Source organism: Panulirus ornatus, chromosome 22 (assembly GCF_036320965.1).
Source record: "Panulirus ornatus isolate Po-2019 chromosome 22, ASM3632096v1, whole genome shotgun sequence".
Taxonomy (NCBI): Eukaryota; Metazoa; Arthropoda; class Malacostraca; order Decapoda; family Palinuridae; genus Panulirus; species Panulirus ornatus.
This window is the reverse complement of record NC_092245.1, coordinates 10,383,404-10,404,420: the sequence shown is the minus strand read 5'-3', so window position 1 is coordinate 10,404,420 and position 21,017 is coordinate 10,383,404. Positions and strand designations below refer to the sequence as shown.

Sequence of the window (21,017 nt, the reverse complement as noted above, 5' to 3'; positions counted from 1 at the left end):
GGTTCGGTAGACTATTTACATGTGGACAGCCAGGAAGCATATGACACAGTGCCACATGGGAGGCTGATTAAGAAGCTGGACCACCACGCAGGAATAAGGGAGCGACTCCTTAAATGGAGAAATCATCGTAATGGGAGGGAACAAAGGACGCCTTTCATAGGAGCCTTATCAAGACAAGCGGAGTGCCGCATGGTTGTGCTCGGGGACCACTAATCTTCTTGATCTATGGAAATGACTTGCCAGAAGGCACGGACACCTACCTACCTGAATACGTTAGCAGAGATCATGAGGCAAGTGAAAAGCGTGGAGGATTGTATCAGTGGACAGCAAGACCTTGACATGCCCAAACGTTGGTCTTATACTTGGTTCATGAAATTCAGAGCGAGTAAATGTTAAGTAATGAGGATGGGTCACACGGAAAGAAGGTCCCGATGCCATTACTGTTTAAGAGAAAATAAGCTGGAGTCCATTGCCCTTAACCTGTCGCAAGAGTCTGGTAGGAGAATAAATAAAGAGTCCAACTGTTTGGTAGGAAATATTGGAATTTCATCGAAGTTCATGGATAAGGAATTAATCAACAAATTCTTCACATCGTACTTAAGACCAAAATTCGAATAGCTTCCTAAGTTTAGTCACCACACCTAGAGAAGCACAAAGAGCGAATAGCGCAGCTCTCGACGAGACCAACAACGATAGTGGTGGGATTTTGACAGCTCGAGTTACAAGGAAAGTCTACAGACCTTAAGGTTTTCCCGCTTTCGAAGAAATAAGAGTGAGGAATAACCTGGTCATAGCCTTTAAGTTTTAAAAGTAGATTATGACAACGATAGTGAATAGTTAGTTGAAAGATTAAGGGATAGATCAACCTGAAGATATAACATGAAAATAAGTAAGAACTTTAAAAAAAAAAACAATTGAAGTACTTTTATAGTATCTCCTATAGTATAACTGTGGTGGATGAACGGCTTAAAATGTATGTAGAAATGGTGAATCCAGAGCATAAACACATTAAGAAGACTGTTATATAGTCAAGAATAATGAAGAGATATAAAAGTTCCTTGTTCCTTCCCCAGTACAGTACAGTGTCCTGCAGCATTGTGCTGGCTCGTGTGGGTCATCTTCCTCAACAGTGTAAACATGGCAGATGTTTGTTGTTCTCGTGCCTGCTACACTTCAAGATCCACATCTTCTCAACATTGATCATAAAATGCTGCTGAATTTTCTCGAGCTTATTTTAGTTTATTTGTTTGGTGATCCTACGATACCATTGCTTTATATTATCTTCTGATTCCATTAATTTACTGCTCCTAGTGTCATCAGGAAAATAACTAATCAAATTTTCTTTTATTTCTCAGCAGATGTTTGGTATTATGGTTACAGTCACTGCCCTGTGGTACTTCCGCTGCGCAAGGCTTTCCTCTACAATTCTCTTAGCCACAAATTCTTACACAATCTTCCTACCGTAGTCATCTTTACTGTAGCTATATTCTCTAGTCAAACTTTCTGCTGTAATTTCTCAAATTCTATAACGACATCGAGAAAAAACTGTTCATTTTCTTAGCATTATTATCACTGTATTTAACTAATATTGGCGTTAACATACCTTCTATGAACCTCATATTGTCCCTTGCTTATAAACATGTTTTTCTTCAGATGCCTCAGAGAGAGAGAGAGAGAGAGAGAGAGAGAGAGAGAGAGAGAGAGAGAGAGAGAGAGAGAGAGAGAGAGAGAGAGAGAGAGCACTGGCAGCTTGACAGTCAATTTTCGGTCTATGTTTATTTCTACAATCCAGACTGCATGTGTACCCTGCTTGCGCCCCCGCCCCCTGTACAACACTCAGCTGGCCCCTGCCCCCTGTACAACACTCAGCTGGCCCCTGCCCCCTGTACAACACTCAGCTGGCCACTGCCCCCTGTACAACACTCAGCTGGCCACTGCCAACTGCACAACACTCAGCTGGCCACTGCCCCCTGTACAACACTTAGCTGGCCACTGCCCCCCTGTACAACACTCAGCTGGCCCCTGCCCCCTGTACAACACTCAGCTGGCCCCTGCCCCTGTACAACACTCAGCTGGCCACTGCCCCCTGTACAACACTCAGCTGGCCCCTGCCCCCTGTACAACACTCAGCTGGCCCCTGCCCCCTGTACAACACTCAGCTGGCCTCTGCTCCCTGTGCAACACTCAGCTGGCCACTGCCCCCTTTACAACACTCAGCTGGCCCCTGCCCCCTGTACAACACTCAGCTGGCCACTGCCCCCTTTACAACACTCAGCTGGCTCCTGCCCCCTGTACAACACTCAACTGGGCCCTGCTCCCTGTACAACATTCAGCTGGCCCCTGCCCCCTGTACAACACTCAGCTGGCCCCTGCCCCCTGCACAACACTCAGCTGGCCCCTGCCTCTGTACAACAGTCAGCTGGCCCCTGCCCCCTGTACAACACTCAGCTGGCCACTGCCCCCTGTACAACACTCAGCTGGCCCCTGCCCCCTGTACAACACTCAGCTGGCCCCTGCCCCCTGTACAACACTCAGCTGGGCCCTGCCCCCTGTACAGCACTCAGCTGGCCCCTGCCCCCTATACAATACTCAGCTGGCCCCTGCCTCCTGTACAACACTCAGCTGGCCCCTGCCCCCTGTACAACACTCAGCTTGCCCCTGCCCCCTGTACAACACTCAGCTGGCCCCTGCCCCCTGTACAACACTCAGCTGGCCACTGCCCCCTGTACAATATTCAGCTGGCCCCTGCCTCCTGTACAACACTCAGCTGGCCCCTGCCTCCTGTACAACACTCAGCTGGCCCCTGCCCCCTGTACATCACTCAGCTGGCCTCTGCTCCCTGTACAACATTCAGCTGGCCCCTGCCCCCTGTACAACACTCAGCTGGCCCCTGCCCCCTGTACATCACTCAGCTGGCCCCTGCCCCCTGTACAACACTCAGCTGGCCTCTGCTCCCTGTACAACATTCAGCTAGCCCCTGCCCCCTGTACAACACTCAGCTGGCCCCTGCCCCCTGTACAACACTCACTCAGCTGGCCCCTGCCCCCTGTACAACACTCAGCTGGCCTCTGCCTCCTGCACAACACTCAGCTGGCACCTGCCCCCTGTACAACACTCAGCTGGCCTCTGCCTCCTGCACAACACTCAGCTGGCACCTGCCCCCTGTACAACACTCAGCTGGCCCCCACACTGTACAACACTATGCTGGACCCCACACTGTACAACACTATGCTGTACCCCACACTGTACAACACTATGCTGGACCCCACACTGTACAACACTATGCTGGACCCCACACTGTACAACACTATGCTGGACCCCACACTGTACAACACTATGCTGGCCCACACACTGTACAACCCTATGCTGGACCCCACACTGTACAACACTATGCTGGACCCCACACTGTACAACACTATGCTGGACCCCACACTGTACAACACTATGCTGGCCCTCACACTGTACAACACTATGCTGGACCCCACACTGTACAACACTATGCTGGACCCCACACTGTACAACACTATGCTGGACCCCACACTGTACAACACTATGCTGGCCCTCACACTGTACAACACTATGCTGGACCCCACACTTTACAACACTATGCTGGACCCCACACTGTACAACACTACGCTGGACCCCACACTGTACAACACTATGCTGACCCTCACAGTGTACAACCTTATGCTGGACCCCACACTGTACAACACTATGCTGGACCCCACACTGTACAACACTATGCTGGACCCCACACTGTACAACACTATGCTGGCCCTCACACTGTACAACACTATGCTGGACCCCACACTGTACAACACTATGCTGGCCCCCACACTGTACAACACTATGCTGGCCCCCACACTGTACAACACTATGCTGGACCCCACAGTGTACAACACTATGCTGGACCCCACACTGTACAACACTATGCTGGCCCTCACAGTGTACAACACTATGCTGGATCCCACACTGTACAACACTATGCTGGACCCCACACTGTACAACACTATGCTGGCCCCCACACTGTACAACACTATGCTGGCCCCCACACTGTACAACACTATGCTGGACCCCACAGTGTACAACACTATGCTGGATCCCACACTGTACAACACTATGCTGGCCCTCACACTGTACAACACTATGCTGGACCCCACACTGTACAACACTATGCTGGACCCCACAGTGCACAACACTATGTTGGACCCCACACTGTACAACACCATGCTGGATCCCACACTGTACAACACTATGCTGGCCCCCACACTGTACAACACTATGCTGGACGTCAAACTGTACAACACTATGCTGGACCCCACACTGTACAACACTATGCTGGATACCACACTGTACAACACTATGTTGGCCCTCACAATGTACAACACTATGCTGGCCCCTACACTGTACAACACTATGCTGGATCCCACACTGTACAACACTATGCTGGATCCCACACTGTACAACACTATGCTGGCCCTCACACTGTACAACACTATGCTGGACCCCACACTGTACAACACTATGCTGAATCCCACACTGTACAACACTATGCTGGATCCCACACTGTACAACACTATGCTGGATCCCACACTGTACAACACTATGCTGGCCCTCACACTGTACAACACTATGCTGGACCCCACACTGTACAACACTATGCTGGACCCCACACTGTACAACACTATGCTGGACCCCACACTGTACAACACTATGCTGGACCCCACACTGTACAACACTATGCTGGATCCCACACTGTACAACACTATGCTGGATCCCACACTGTACAACACTATGCTGGACCTCACAGTGTACAACACTATGCTGGATCCCACACTGTACAACACTATGCTGGACCCCACACTGTACAACACTATGTTGGCCCCCACACTGTACAACCCTATGCTGGATCCCACACTGTACAAAAACTATGCTGGCCCTCACAGTGTACAACACTATGCTGGACCCCACACTGTACAACACTATGCTGGCCCTCACACTGTACAACACTATGCTGGACTCCACACTGTACAACACTATGCTGGCCCTCACAGTGTACAACACTACGCTGGCCCCCACACTGTACAACACTATGCTGGCCTCCACACTGTACAACACTATGCTGGACCCCACACTGTACAACACTATGCTGTACCCCACACTGTACAACACTATGCTGTACCCCACACTGTACAACACTATGCTGGACCCCACACTGTACAACACTATGCTGGACCCCACACTGTACAACACTATGCTGGCCCTCACAGTGTACAACACTATGCTGGCCCCCACACTGTACAACACTATGCTGGCCCCCACACTGTACAACACTATGCTGGACCCCACACTGTACAACACTATGCTGGACCCCACACTGTACCCCACACTGTACAACACTATGCTGTATGGTGGACCCTACACTGTACAACACTATGCTGGACCCCACACTGTACAACACTATGCTGGACCCCACACTGTACAACACTATGCTGGACCCCACACTGTACAACACTATGCTGGCCCTCACAGTGTACAACACTATGCTGGCCCTCACACTGTACAACACTATGCTGGCCCCCACACTGTACAACACTATGCTGGACCCCACACTGTACCCCACACTGTACAACACTATGCTGGACCCCACACTGTACAACACTATGCTGGACCCCACACTGTACAACACTATGCTGGACCCCACACTGTACAACACTATGCTGGACCCCACACTGTACAACACTATGCTGGCCCTCACAGTGTACAACACTATGCTGGCCCTCACACTGTACAACACTATGCTGGCCCCCACACTGTACAACACTATGCTGGACCCCACACTGTACAACACTATGCTGGCCCTCACAGTGTACAACACTATGCTGGATCCCACACTGTACAACACTATGCTGGCCCTCACAGTGTACAACACTATGCTGGATCCCACACTGTACAACACTATGCTGGATCCCACACTGTACAACACTATGCTGGACCCCACACTGTACAACACTATGCTGGATCCCACACTGTACAACACTATGCTGGACCCCACACTGTACAACACTATGCTGGATCCCACACTGTACAACACTATGCTGGACCCCACACTGTACAACACTATGCTGGACCCCACACTGTACAACACTATGCTGGACCCCACACTGTACAACACTATGCTGGCCCTCACACTGTACAACACTGTGCTGGATCCCACACTGTACAACACTATGCTGGACCCCACACTGTACAACACTATGCTGGCCCTCACAGTGTACAACACTATGCTGGCCCTCACACTGTACAACACTATGCTGGATCCTAAGCCTGTCTGTTAGCTGTTATGTTAGCCGAGACTGCAGATGTAAATGAATGCCCTAATTAAGGCCATTTCCTTAGTGATATAAGTATATATGACCTAACCTAACCTAAGCCAGGTCCCCATTTTATCGACCAATCCCTAGGGGAGGATGAACAGCTGGTTTGACCACTAGACCAACAACCACAACCAGAATTCGAAACTATGTGTTCGACCCCGAGTGTTGGATGAGTAGGAGACGGCCAGCAACCCTAACTGTTGTTGGACGCAAATAATCAGAGAACAATATGTGGCGTGAGTTCGACTGCCAAGGTGAGTCATAATATTCATATCATCAGAGACTGAGAGAAATTTGATATTGAGTTTGGTGTGAGTGAGAGTGTGATGAAATGATTCAAACATTAATGATAGGCAAGGGAGAATAACAAAGAGAATATGTGTGTTGAAAGCGGATGGAGGAACCAAGGCGATAAAAGCACGGGATAAAGAAGGCTTTGCGGAGTGCAAGCAGCCTAAGTTAGATGGAAAGAATTAGTGATGTGGTATACTGGGGCGACGTCCAATATGTGGAAGGAACCAGGACATGTGAAGCGGTCTGAGTAAATTCAGTGTGTGCGAGGGCCTAAGTGCTGGCCAAACTGAGAACTATGAGCAAGACCAGACTCTCGCCACCACTGTCAGCTGGTGAGCCAGCCGGCAGGCAAGTGTGTGTTGTCATGTGGGTAGTGTTTATTTGTGTGTCGCCATGTTTACTGGTGAGTCAGACACAAGTACCGGAACCTGTCTCTCCCACCCACAGGTACTGGAGCCTCTGTCTCCCTCCCACCCTGCCACCTGTACTGGGACAACTCACGAAAGCCGTATGTCCATTGAGGACAACACACCAGGCACGAGAGCCGTACACAATGAGGACAACACACTATGCACGAGAGCCGTACACAGTGAGGACAACACACCATGCACGAGAGCCGTACACAGTGAGGACAACACACCAGGCACGAAAGCCGTACAGAGTGAGGACAACACACCAGGCACGAAAGCCGTACAGAGTGAGGACAACACACCAGGCACGAGAGCCGTACACAGTGAGGACAACACACCAGGCACGAGAGCCGTACACAGTGAGGACAACACACCAGGCACGAGAGCCGTACACAGTGAGGACAACACACCATGCACGAGAGCCGTACACAGTGAGGACAACACACCAGGCACGAGAGCCGTACACAGTGAGGACAACACACCAGGCACGAGAGCCGTACACAGTGAGGACAACACACCAGGCACGAGAGCCGTACACAGTGAGGACAACACACCAAGCACGAGAGCCGTACAGAGTGAGGACAACACACCAGGCACGAGAGCCGTACAGAGTGAGGACAACACACCATGCACGAGAGCCGTACACAGTGAGGACAACACATCATGCACGAGAGCCGTACACAGTGAGGACAACACACCAGGCACGAGAGCCGTACACAGTGAGGACAACACTATACACCACACACCAGCCAGCCTGGGCCACCCTATACACCACACACCAGCCAGCCTGGGCCACCCTATACACCACACACCAGCCAGCCTGGGCCACCCTATACACCACACACCAGCCAGCCTGGGCCACACTATACACCACACACCAGCCAGCCTGGGCCACCCTATACACCACACACCAGCCAGCCTGGGCCACACTATACACCACACACCAGCCAGCCTGGGCCACCCTATACACCACACACCAGCCAGCCTGGGCCACCCTATACATCACACACCAGCCAGCCTGGGCCACACTATACACCACACACCAGCCAGCCTGGGCCACACTATACACCACACACCAGCTAGCCTGGGCCACACTATACACCACACACCAGCCAGCCTGGGCCACACTATACACCACACACCAGCCAGCCTGGGCCACACTATACACCACACACCAGCCAGCCTGAGCCACACTATACACCACACACCAGCCAGCCTGGGCCACCCTAAACACCACACACCAGCCAGCCCGGGCCACACTATACACCACACACCAGCCAGCCTGGGCCACACTATACACCACACACCAGCCAGCCTGGGCCACACTATACACCACACACCAGCCAGCCTGGGCCACACTATACACCACACACCAGCCAGCCTGGGCCACACTATACACCACACACCAGCCAGCCTGGGCCACACTATACACCACACACCAGCCAGCCTGGGCCACGCACGTCTCGTGTAAGTCAATCAAAAGAACATACCAACAACTTGGGCCAGCTAGCAAGCAAAACAAACACATGAAAAGAAGCAACAAAAGCCAAGTCCACCTCAGCTGTCAGCCAAGTGAGTCGGAGTGAGGAGCCAGGCTCACCTCCGTCAGATGATCTTGGTCTGTCATGTCTTTATCAAGATCTTACCCACCACCACCACATGGCTCTCATGTCATCAACTGATGATGGAATTCAAATGTAAAACACCTGGCCAGCCGGCTGACGTCACTCATAATGTTGGTCACACCACTTTACATACAAAAATAACCAACAAAGTTGCAGAGGAGGACAACAAAGATGATACAAGCTGAGTTACAATGAGAGGTTAGAATTATGATAGCTATCTTGCATCTGGGCCCCTCTGACCACGTGTATTATCAGCGCTCCTCTGAGCACGTGTAGCATCAGGGATCCTCTGAGCACGTGTAGCATCAGGGATCCTCTGAGCACGTGTAGCATCAGGGATCCTCTGAGCACGTGTAGCATCAGGGATCCTCTGAGCACGTGTAGCATCAGGGATCCTCTGAGCACGTGTAGCATCAGGGATCCTCTGAGCACGTGTAGCATCAGGGATCCTCTGACCACGGGTGCGTCTGGGCTCCCCTGACCACGTGTAGCATCAGGGATCCTCTGACCACGGGTGCGTCTGGGCTCCCCTGACCACGTGTAGCATCAGGGATCCTCTGACCACGGGTGCGTCTGGGCTCCGCTGAGTACACGTGTGCGTCTGGGGAGTAAGAGAGATATGGTGGTGAGGAAGGGGGTGGAGTAGATGGTAAGAATTTGGATGTCAATTAATGTTTGTTGGCAAGAGGTAAGTGTGATCTCAGCAGGACATATGAAGTGAGTCAAGATCTCGGCTGCTCAATCTTACCGTAGTGCTCTCTCTCTCTCTCTCTCTCTCTCTCTCTCTCTCTCTCTCTCTCTCTCTCTCTCTCTCTCTCTCTCTCTCTCTCTCTCTCTCTCTCTCTCTCTCTCTCTCTCTCTCTCTCTCTCTCTCTCTCTCTCTCTCTCATCGCCCTCCTCAACCATACTATATCAGCCAATGATAAACTTTACTTAAACTGTCAGAAAACTACCGACGCTCCTTCTTCACGGACGGACGGACGGCAGATAAGATTGACAACAGCCATGTTTTACCAACCCTTACCACTACCGGGGAAAAACTATTTCAAACGAATTAAGAGAAGAAAATATTATATATATATATATATATATATATATATATATATATATATATATATATATATATATATATATATATATATATATATGTATGTATGTATATATATATATATATATATATATATATATATATATATATATATATATATATATATATATATATATATATTATCCCTGGGGATAGGGGAGAAAGAATACTTCCCACGTATTCCCTGCGTGTCGTAGAAGGCGACTAAAAGGGGAGGGAGCGGGGGGCTGGAAATCCTCCCCTCTCGTTTTTTTTTTTTTTTTTTTTTTTTTTTTTTTTTTTTTTTAATTTTCCAAAAGAAGGAACAGAGAAGGGGGCCAGGTGAGGATATTCCCTCTAAGGCCCAGTCCTCTGTTCTTAACGCTACCTCACTAATGCGGGAAATGGCGAATAGTATGAAAGAAAGAAAGAATATATATATATATATATATATATATATATATATATATATATATATATATATATATATATATATATATATATATATATTATCCCTGGGGATAGGGGATTAAGAATACTTCCCACGCATTCCTCACGTGTCGTAGAAGGCGACTAAAGGGGACGGGAGCGGAGGGCCAGAAACCCTCCCCTCCTTGTATTTTAACTTTCTAAAAGGGGAAACAGAAGAAGGAGTCACGCGAGGAGTGCTCATCCTCCTCGAAGGCTCAGATTGGGGTGTCTAAATGTGTGTGGATGTAACCAAGATGAGAAAAAGGGAGAGATAGATAGTATGTTTGAGTAAAGGAACCTGGATGTTTTGGCTCTGAGTGAAACGAAGCTAAAGGGTAAAGGGGAAGAGTGGTTTGGGAATGTCTTGGGAGTAAAGTCAGGGGTTAGTGAGAGGGCAAGAGCAAGGGAAGGAGTAGCACTACTCCTGAATCAGGAGTTGTGGGAGTATGTGATAGAGTGTAAGAAAGTAAATTCTAGATTGATATGGGTAAAACTGAAAGTTGATGGAGAGAGATGGGTGATTATTGGTGCATATGCACCTGGGCATGAGAAGAAAGATCATGAGAGGCAAGTGTTTTGGGAGCAGCTGAATGAGTGTGTTAGTGGTTTTGATGCGCAAGACCGGGTTATAGTGATGGGTGATTTGAATGCAAAGGTGAGTAATGTGGCAGTTGAGGGAATAATTGGTATACATGGAGTGTTCAGTGTTGTAAATGGAAATGGTGAAGAGCTTGTAGATTTATGTGCTGAAAAAGGACTGGTGATTGGGAATACCTGGTTGAAAAAGCGAGATATACATAAGTATGCGTATGTAAGTAGGAGAGATGGCCAGAGAGCGTTATTGGATTACGTGTTAATTGATAGACGCACGAAAGAGAGACTTTTGGATGTTAATGTGCTGAGAGGTGCAACTGGAGGGATGTCTGATCATTGTCTTGTGGAAGCAAAGGTGAAGATTTGTTGGGGTTTTCAGAAAAGAAGAGAGAATGTTGGGGTGAAGAGGGTGGTGAGAGTAAGTGAGCTTAGGAAGGAGACTTGTGTGAGGAAGTACCAGGAAAGACTGAGTACAGAATGGAAAAAGGTGAGAACAAAGGAGGTAAGGAGAGTGGGGGAGGAATGGGATGTATTTAGGGAAGCAGTGATGGCTTGTGCAAAAGATGCTTGTGGCATGAGAAGCGTGGGAGGTGGTTTGATTAGAAAAGGTAGTGAGTGGTGGGATGAAGAAGTAAGATTATTAGTGAAAGAGAAGAGAGAGGCATTTGAACGATTTTTGCAGGGAAAAAATGCAAATGAGTGGGAGAGGTATAAAAGAAAGAGGCTGGAGGTCAAGAGAAAGGTGCAAGAGGTGAAAAAAAGGGCAAATGAGAGTTGGGGTGAGAGAGTATCATTAAATTTCAGGGAGAATAAAAAGATGTTTTGGAAGGAGGTAAATAAAGTGCGTAAGACAAGGGAGCAAATGGGAACTTCAGTGAAGGGGGCTAATGGGGAGGTGATAACAAGTAGTGGTGATGTGAGAAGGAGATGGAGTGAGTATTTTGAAGGTTTGTTGAATGTGTTTGATGATAGAGTGGCAGATGTGGGGTGTCTTGGTCGAGGTGGTGTGCAAAGTGAGAGGGTTAGGGAAAATGATTTGGTAAATAGAGAAGAGGTAGTAAAAGCTTTACGGAAGATGAAAGCCGGCAAAGCAGCAGGTTTGGATGGCATTGCTGTGGAATTTATTAAAAAAGGGGGTGACAGTATTGTTGACTGGTTGGTAAGGTTATTTAATGTATGTATGATTCATAGTGAGGTGCCTGAGGATTGGCGGAATGCTTGCATAGTGCCATTGTACAAAGGCTAAGGGGATAAGAGTGAGTGCTCAAATTACAGGGGTATAAGTTTGTTGAGTATTCCTGGTAAATTATATGGGAGGGTATTGATTGAGAGGGTGAAGGCATGTACAGAGCATCAGATTGGGGAAGAGCATAGTGGTTTCAGAAGTGGTAGAGGGTGTGTGGATCAGGTGTTTGCTTTGAAGAATGTATGTGAGAAATACTTAGAAAAACAAATGGATTTGTATGTAGCATTTATGGATCTGGAGTAGGCATATGATAGAGTTGATAGAGATGCTCTGTGGAAGGTACTAAGAATATATGGTGTGGGAGGCAAGTTGTTAGAAGCAGTGAAAAGTTTTTATCGAGGATGTAAGGCATGTGTACGTGTAGGAAGAGAGGAGAGTGATTGGTTCTCAGTGAATGTAGGTTTGCGGCAGTGGTGTGTGATGTCTCCATGGTTGTTTAATTTGTTTATGGATGGGGTTGTTAGGGAGGTGAATGCAAGAGTTTTGGAAAGAGGGGCAAGTATGCAGTCTGTTGTGGATGAGAGAGCTTGGGAAGTGAGTCAGTTGTTGTTCGCTGATGATACAGCGCTGGTGGCTGATTCATGTAAGAAACTGCAGAAGCTGGTGACTGAGTTTGGTAAAGTGTGTGAAAGAAAGTTAAGAGTAAATGTGAATAAGAGCAAGGTTATTAGGTACAGTAGGGTTGAGGGTCAAGTCAATTGGGAGGTAAGTTTGAATGGAGAAAAGCTGGAGGAAGTGAAGTGTTTTAGATATCTGGGAGTGGATCTGGCAGCGGATGGAACCATGGAAGCGGAAGTGAATCATAGGGTGGGGGAGGGGGCGAAAATTCTGGGAGCCTTGAGGAAAGTTTGGAAGTCGAGAACATTATCTCGGAAAGGAATAGTGGTTCCAACAATGTTGTATCGTTGCGAGGCGTGGGCTATGGATAGAGTTGTGCGCAGGAGGGTGGATGTGCTGGAAATGAGATGTTTGAGGACAATATGTGGTGTGAGGTGGTTTGATCGAGTAAGTAATGTAAGGGTGAGAGAGATGAGTGGAAATAAAAAGAGTGTGGTTGAGAGAGCAGAAGAGGGTGTTTTGAAATGGTTTGGTCACATGGAGAGAATGAGTGGGGAAAGATTGACCAAGAGGATATATGTGTCAGAGGTGGAGGGAACGAGGAGAAGTGGGAGACCAAATTGGAGGTGGAAAGATGGAGTGAAAAAGATTTTGAGTGATCGGGGCCTGAACATGCAGGAGGGTGAAAGGCGGGCAAGGAATAGAGTGAATTGGAACGACGTGGTATACCGGGGTCGACGTGCTGTCAATGGATTGAACCAGGGCATGTGAAGCGTCTGGGGTAAACCATGCAAAGTGTGTGGGGCCTGGATGTGGAAAGGGAGCTGTGGTTTCTGTGCATTATTACATGACAGCTAGAGACTGAGTGTGAACGAATGGGGCCTTTGGTGTTTTTCCTAGCGCTACCTCGCACACATGAGGGGGGGGGTTTGTTATTCCATGTGTGGCGAGGTGGCGATGGGAACAAATAAAGGCAGACAGTATGAATTATGTACATGTGTATATATGTATATGTCTGTGTGTGTATATATATGTGTACATTGAGATGTATAGGTATGTATATTGTGCGTGTGTGGACATGTATGTATATACATGTGTATGTAGGCGGGTCGGGCCATTCTTTCGTCTGTTTCCTTGCGCTACCTCGCTAACGCAGGAGACAGCGACAAAGCAAAATAAATATAAAATAAAAAAAAAAAAATAAAATATATATATATATATATATATATATATATATATATATATATATATATATATATATATATATATATATATATATTTATTTTATATTTATTTTGCTTTGTCGCTGTCTCCCGCGTTAGCGAGGTAGCGCAAGGAAACATATATATATATATATATATATATATATATATATATATATATATATATATTCCTTGAGTCCACGGGGGAAATGAAACACGATAAGCTCCCAAGTGCACTTTCGTGTAACAATCACATCATCAGGGGAGACACAAGAGAGAATTATAAGTCAGTTAACATACATCGAAGAGACGAAATATGCATGTTTACCAAATGACGTCCTAGCTTCGTCTCTCTCTCTCTCTCTCTCTCTCTCTCTCTCTATATATATATATATATATATATATATATATATATATATATATATATATATATATATATATATATATATATATATACATATATGCTTGTGGCATGAGAAGAGTGGGAGGTGGGTTGATTAGAAAGGGTAGTGAGTGGTGGGATGAAGAAGTAAGAGTATTAGTGAAAGAGAAGAAAGAGGCATTTGGACGATTTTTGCAGGGAAAAAATGAAATTGAGTGGGAGATGTATAAAAGAAAGAGACAGGAGGTCAAGAGAAAGGTGCAAGAGGTGAAAAAAAGGGCAAATGAGAGTTGGGGTGAGAGAGTATCATTAAATTTTAGGGAGAATAAAAAGATGTTCTGGAAGGAGGTAAATAAAGTGCGTAAGACAAGGGAGCAAATGGGAACTTCAGTGAAGGGCGCAAATGGGGAGGTGATAACAAGTAGTGGTGATGTGAGAAGGAGATGGAGTGAGTATTTTGAAGGTTTGTTGAATGTGTTTGATGATAGAGTGGCAGATATAGGGTGTTTTGGTCGAGGTGGTGTGCAAAGTGAGAGGGTTAGGGAAAATGATTTGGTAAACAGAGAAGAGGTAGTAAAAGCTTTGCGGAAGATGAAAGCCGGCAAGACAGCAGGTTTGGATGGTATTGCAGTGGAATTTATTAAAAAAGGGGGTGACTGTATTGTTGACTGGTTGGTAAGGTTATTTAATGTATGTATGACTCATGGTGAGGTGCCTGAGGATTGGCGGAATGCGTGCATAGTGCCATTGTACAAAGGCAAAGGGGATAAGAGTGAGTGCTCAAATTACAGAGGTATAAGTTTGTTGAGTATTCCTGGTAAATTATATGGGAGGATATTGATTGAGAGGGTGAAGGCATGTACAGAGCATCAGATTGGGGAAGAGCAGTGTGGTTTCAGAAGTGGTAGAGGATGTGTGGATCAGGTGTTTGCTTTGAAGAATGTATGTGAGAAATACTTAGAAAAGCAAATGGATTTGTATGTAGCATTTATGGATCTGGAGAAGGCATATGATAGAGTTGATAGAGATGCTCTGTGGAAGGTATTAAGAATATATGGTGTGGGAGGCAAGCTGTTAGAAGCAGTGAAAAGTTTTTATCGAGGATGTAAGTCATGTGTACGTGTAGGAAGAGAGGAAAGTGATTGGTTCTCAGTGAATGTAGGTTTGCGGCAGGGGTGTGTGATGTCTCCATGGTTGTTTAATTTGTTTATGGATGGGGTTGTTAGGGAGGTGAATGCAAGAGTTTTGGAAAGAGGGGCAAGTATGAAGTCTGTTGGGGATGAGAGAGCTTGGGAAGTGAGTCTTTGTTGTTCGCTGATGATACAGCGCTGGTGGCTGATTCACATGAGAAACTGCAGAAGCTGGTGACTGAGTTTGGTAAAGTGTGTGAAAGAAGAGAGTTAAGAGTAAATGTGAATAAGAGCAAGGTTATTAGGTACAGTAGGGTTGAGGGTCAAGTCAATTGGGAGGTAAGTTTGAATGGAGAAAAACTGGAGGAAGTGAAGTGTTTTAGATATCTGGGAGTGGATCTGGCAGCGGATGGAACCATGGAAGCGGAAGTGGATCATAGGGGGGGGAGGGGGCGAAAATTCTGGGAGCCTTGAAGAATGTGTGGAAGTCGAGAACATTATCTCGGAAAGCAAAAATGGGTATGTTTGAAGGAATAGTGGTTCCAACAATGTTGTATGGTTGCGAGGCGTGGGCTATGGATAGAGTTGTGCGCAGGAGGATCATTGTGCTGGAAATGAGATGTTTGAGGACAATGTGTGGTGTGAGGTGGTTTGATCGAGTAAGTAACGTAAGGGTAAGAGAGATGTGTGGAAATAAAAAGAGCGTGGTTGAGAGAGCAGAAGAGGGTGTTTTGAAATGGTTCGGGCACATGGAGAGAATGAGTGAGGAAAGATTGACCAAGAGAATATATGTGTCGGAGGTGGAGGGAACGAGGAGAAGAGGAAGACCAAATTGGAGGTGGAAAGATGGAGTGAAAAAGATTTTGTGTGATCGGGGCCTGAACATGGAGGAGGGTGAAAGGAGGGCAAGGAATAGAGTGAATTGGAGCGATGTGGTATACCGGGGTTGACGTGCTGTCAGTGGAGTGAATCAAGGCATGTGAAGCGTCTGGGGTAAACCATGGAAAGCTGTGTATGTGTGTATATTTGCGTGTGTGGACGTATGTATATACATGTGTATGGGGGGGGGTTGGGCCATTTCTTTCGTCTGTTTCCTTGCGCTACCTCGCAAACGCGGGAGACAGCTACAAAGTATAATAAAAAAATAATAATGATAATATATATATATATATATATATATATATATATATATATATATATATATATATATATATATATATATTATCCCTGGGGATAGGGGATTAAGAATACTTCCCACGTATTCCCTGCGTGTCGTAGAAGGCGACTAAAAGGGGAGGGAGCGGGGGGCTGGAAATCCTCCCCTCTCATTTTTTTTTTTTTTTTAATTTTCCAAAAGAAGGAACAGAGAATTGGGCCAGGTGAGGGTATTCCCTCAAAGGCCCAGTCCTCTGTTCTTAATGCTACCTCGCTAACGCGGGAAATGGCGAATAGTTTAAAAGAAAGAAAAAAAAAAAAAAAAAAAAAAATATATATATATATATATATATATATATATATATATATATATATATATATATATATATATATATATATGTGAAGCGTCTGGGGTAAACCATGGAAAGCTGTGTATGTGTGTATATTTGCGTGTGTGGACGTATGTATATACATGTGTATGGGGGGGGTTGGGCCATTTCTTTCGTCTGTTTCCTTGCGCTACCTCGCAAACGCGGGAGACAGCGACAAAGTATAATAAAAAAATAATAATGATAATATATATATATATATATATATATATATATATATATATATATATATATATTATCCCTGGGGATAGGGGATTAAGAATACTTCCCACGTATTCCCTGCGTGTCGTAGAAGGCGACTAAAAGGGGAGGGAGCGGGGGGCTGGAAATCCTCCCCTCTCATTTTTTTTTTTTTTTAATTTTCCAAAAGAAGGAACAGAGAATTGGGCCAGGTGAGGGTATTCCCTCTAAGGCCCAGTCCTCTGTTCTTAATGCTACCTCGCTAACGCGGGAAATGGCGAATAGTTTAAAAGAAAGAAAAAAAAAAAAAAAAAAAATATATATATATATATATATATATATATATATATATATATATATATATATATATATATATATACAGAGAGAGAGAGAGAGAGAGAGAGAGATAGAGAGAGAGAGAGAGAGAGAGAGAGAGAGAGAGAGAGAGAGAGAGAGAGAGAGAGAGAGAGAGAGAGAGAGAGAGAGAGAGAGAGAGAGACGAAGCCAGGACGCCATTTGGTAAACATGCATGTTTCGTCTCTCCGATATATATATATGGATCAGGTGTTTACTTTGAAGAATGTATGTGAGAAATACTTAGAAAAGCAAATGGATTTGTATGTAGCATTTATGGATCTGGAGAAGGCATATGATAGAGTTGATAGAGATGCTCTGTGGAAGGTACTAAGAATATATGGTGTGGGAGGCAAGTTGTTAGAAGCAGTGAAAAGTTTTTATCGAGGATGTAAGGCATGTGTACGTGTAAGAAGAGAGGAAAGTGATTGGTTCTCAGTGAATGTAGGTTTGCGGCAGGGGTGTGTGATGTCTCCATGGTTGTTTAATTTGTTTATGGATGGGGTTGTTAGGGAGGTGAATGCAAGAGTTTTGGAAAGAGGGGCCAGTATGCAGTCTGTTGGGGATGAGAGAGCCTGGGAAGTGAGTCAGTTGTTGTTCGCTGATGATACAGCGCTGGTGGCTGATTCATGTGAGAAACTGCAGAAGCTGGTGACTGAGTTTGGTAAAGGGTGTGAAAGAAGAAAGTTAAGAGTAAATGTGAATCAAAGCAAGGTTATTAGGTACAGTAGAGTTGAGGGTCAAGTCAATTGGGAGGTAAGTTTGAATGGAGAAAAACTGGAGGAAGTAAAGTGTTTTAGATATCTGGGAGTGGATCTGGCAGCGGATGGAACCATGGAAGCAGAAGTGAATCATAGGGTGAGGGAGGGGCCGAAAATCCTGGGAGCCTTGAAGAATGTGTGGAAGTCGAGAACATTATCTCGGAAAGCAAAAATGGGTATGTTTGAAGGAATAGTGGTTCCAACAATGTTGTATGGTTGCGAGGCGTGGGCTATGGATAGAGTAGTGCGCAGGATGGTGGATGTGCTGGAAGTGAGATGTTTGAGGACAATACGTGGTGTGAGGTGGTTTGATCGAGTAAGTAATGTAAGGCTAAGAGAGATGTGTGGAAATAAGAAGAGCGTGGTTGAGAGAACAGAAGAGGGAGTTTTGAAATGGTTTGGGCACATGGAGAGAATGAGTGAGGAAAGATTGACCAAGAGGATATATGTGTCGGAAGTGGAGGGAACGAGGAGAAGTGGGAGACCAAATTGGAGGTGGAAAGATGGAGTGAAAAAGATTTTGAGTGATCGGGGCCTGAACATGCAGGAGGGTGAAAGGCGGGCAAGGAATAGAGTGAATTGGATCAATGTGGTATACCGGGGTCGACGTGCATGTGAAGCATCTGGGGTAAACCATGGAAAGTTCTGTGGGGCCTAGATGTGGAAAGGGAGCTGTGGTTTCGGGCATTATTGCACGACGGCTAGAGACTGAGTGTGAACGAATGGGGCCTTTGTTGTCTTTTCCTAGCGCTACCTCGTACACATGAGGGGGGAGGGGGATGTTATTCAATGTGCGGCGAGGTGGCGATGGGAATGAATAAAGGCAGACAGTGTGAATTGTGTGCATGTGTATATATGTATATGTCTGTGTGTGTGTATATATATATATATGTGTACCTTGAGATGTATGGGTATGTATATTTGCGTGTGGGGACGTGTATGTATATCCATGTGTATGTGGGTGGGATGGGCCAGTTCTTTTGTCTGTTTCCTTGCGCTACCTCGCAAACGCGGGAGACAGCGACAAAGCAAAATATATATATATATATATATATATATATATATATATATATATATATATATATATATATATATATATATATATCTATGCTCACTTCAGAGAAAAGAGAAGTAAGGCAATGACGTGAACACAACCTTCAACTTTGTTAATCAGTTGACAATGTCGTCTGTGAACACTTCTTAAACTTATAGAAATTCCTTGGCTTAGCTAATCCTAACGGGCCCGAAAACTAGTTAATTTTGGCTCGCTGATCATTGCATGCAGTTACTATCTCCATGAGGAAGGGCAAGGAGAAATTCATTACTTTTCATTTGCCGAACGTCCTATTGTAAACCACAGGTAATTAGTGGATGACGTCATTAGCAAGATGATGAGTGAAAATGTTTGAGTTAATTGGCTAATTGAATATAAACACGGTTTCTATGTTGAAGTGGAAGAGGAAGAAAATTGCTGACATTTACCTCGTATGACAAACAGACGCTGACAGGGATCTGGAATGTAGGCAGATGAACCTAAGAGACGACTAGTCATTATTCAAACGATTGTAATATACTCAGTCACATCAGAAATGTGTAAATCATACCTTCATTACATAACAAGAAAGTAGTTATTGCATAACTTATATGTAAGCCAAGGTAGCTCACGCAAGAAGATATCTGCCAAGGCTGACCGAAACATATTTTGGTCTGAAAAATAACGTTTACATTTAAGCAAGACACAGCCGAGTCTACGGCCACACGAACAACTCAATTGTTAGTCATCTTTCACGTGAGTGACGTAATAGTTTGCATACAGCTCAAAAAAATCCCAAAGTCAACTAGCCCAGTGGCAGCGGGAAAATGAAAAATGAAACCTATACAAAGGAGATTAAAATGTGACGATCTTGGTTGAAAGAGTGAGTTCAGGAACCTTGTGCACTGTTAAACATGTCAGGAAATACACCACACTCGGAGGCATTGGCTCGCCATCAATATGAAATGAAATTCAAATGTTAGCAACTGAAGTAATTTTTTTCATTTATATATTATAGAAGTTACAAATCTTCACATTTCTGCCAAGATGGGATAGCTGACGTAAGCTGGCACGACAGTAAACTACGGTGGGACAGTACACATTATACAGGATGGGACAATTAAGAGGTTGAATCTCTCATGGAAGAATGTTTTATCTCCACCAAGGTATATACCAACTTACTTGTTTACCACTACCGCTAACATGTCTACTATATATTGTTAACAACCACCTGCTGTGAGACGGCAAAATATAGTACAATTTCTTCTTGAATGATTGCAAGTTACACAACAAATATACATAATAAAAAGCCACGAATGTTGTTGGTTTGATCGTCTTCGATTGCACCTCTGGTTTCCTACAAACTGTCTTAATACAATTATTTTCCATGAGAAATATTTAGCCTTTAAGCCAAAATTGCAATTAGAAACCAATGACTCGATATAAATGGATTATTACTTAAAACCGCTTATGTTGTGGATTATCATTTACGATTTAAAGAAAACAAGACTTCCACTGGCCTGCTAGTCCATTGTAATACAGGAAGATGCCAGATTTACAGGCACAAATATGTTCTAAACGTCACTGTTTATAACATATCTTAGAGCCTCGCTCAACTTTTGTAGAAAGTTTCTAGTGATAATGGACCATCTCACTCATATAATTTACAGCTTATACAAACACTAGACCCCAACTCTGTTAACAGTATTTTCTCTGCAATATCCTGACCTAAGAATTTATTGCCTAAGTTCTTTCTTCTTGCATTTTAAAGTCCAGCATGAAACCCCAAG

At 45.3% G+C, this 21,017-nt stretch overlaps 1 protein-coding gene across 7 annotated transcripts in view; it reads left to right on the top strand.

The window, feature by feature from the left end:
- The window catches only part of LOC139756536 (uncharacterized), a 55,930-nt gene that overhangs the window by 10,248 nt on the left and 24,665 nt on the right, over nucleotides 1-21,017 (top strand). For 3 of the 7 annotated variants that reach the window (XM_071676089.1, XM_071676087.1, XM_071676083.1), the window contains exon 2: nucleotides 6,465-6,631. The exons of 3 other annotated variants lie outside the window; for them this stretch is intronic. The gene's annotated coding sequence lies outside the window, so the exon portion shown is untranslated. Of the gene's footprint in view, nucleotides 1-6,252; nucleotides 6,632-21,017 lie in introns of those variants that run through there. One more of the 7 variants, XM_071676084.1, reaches the window with a different exon arrangement.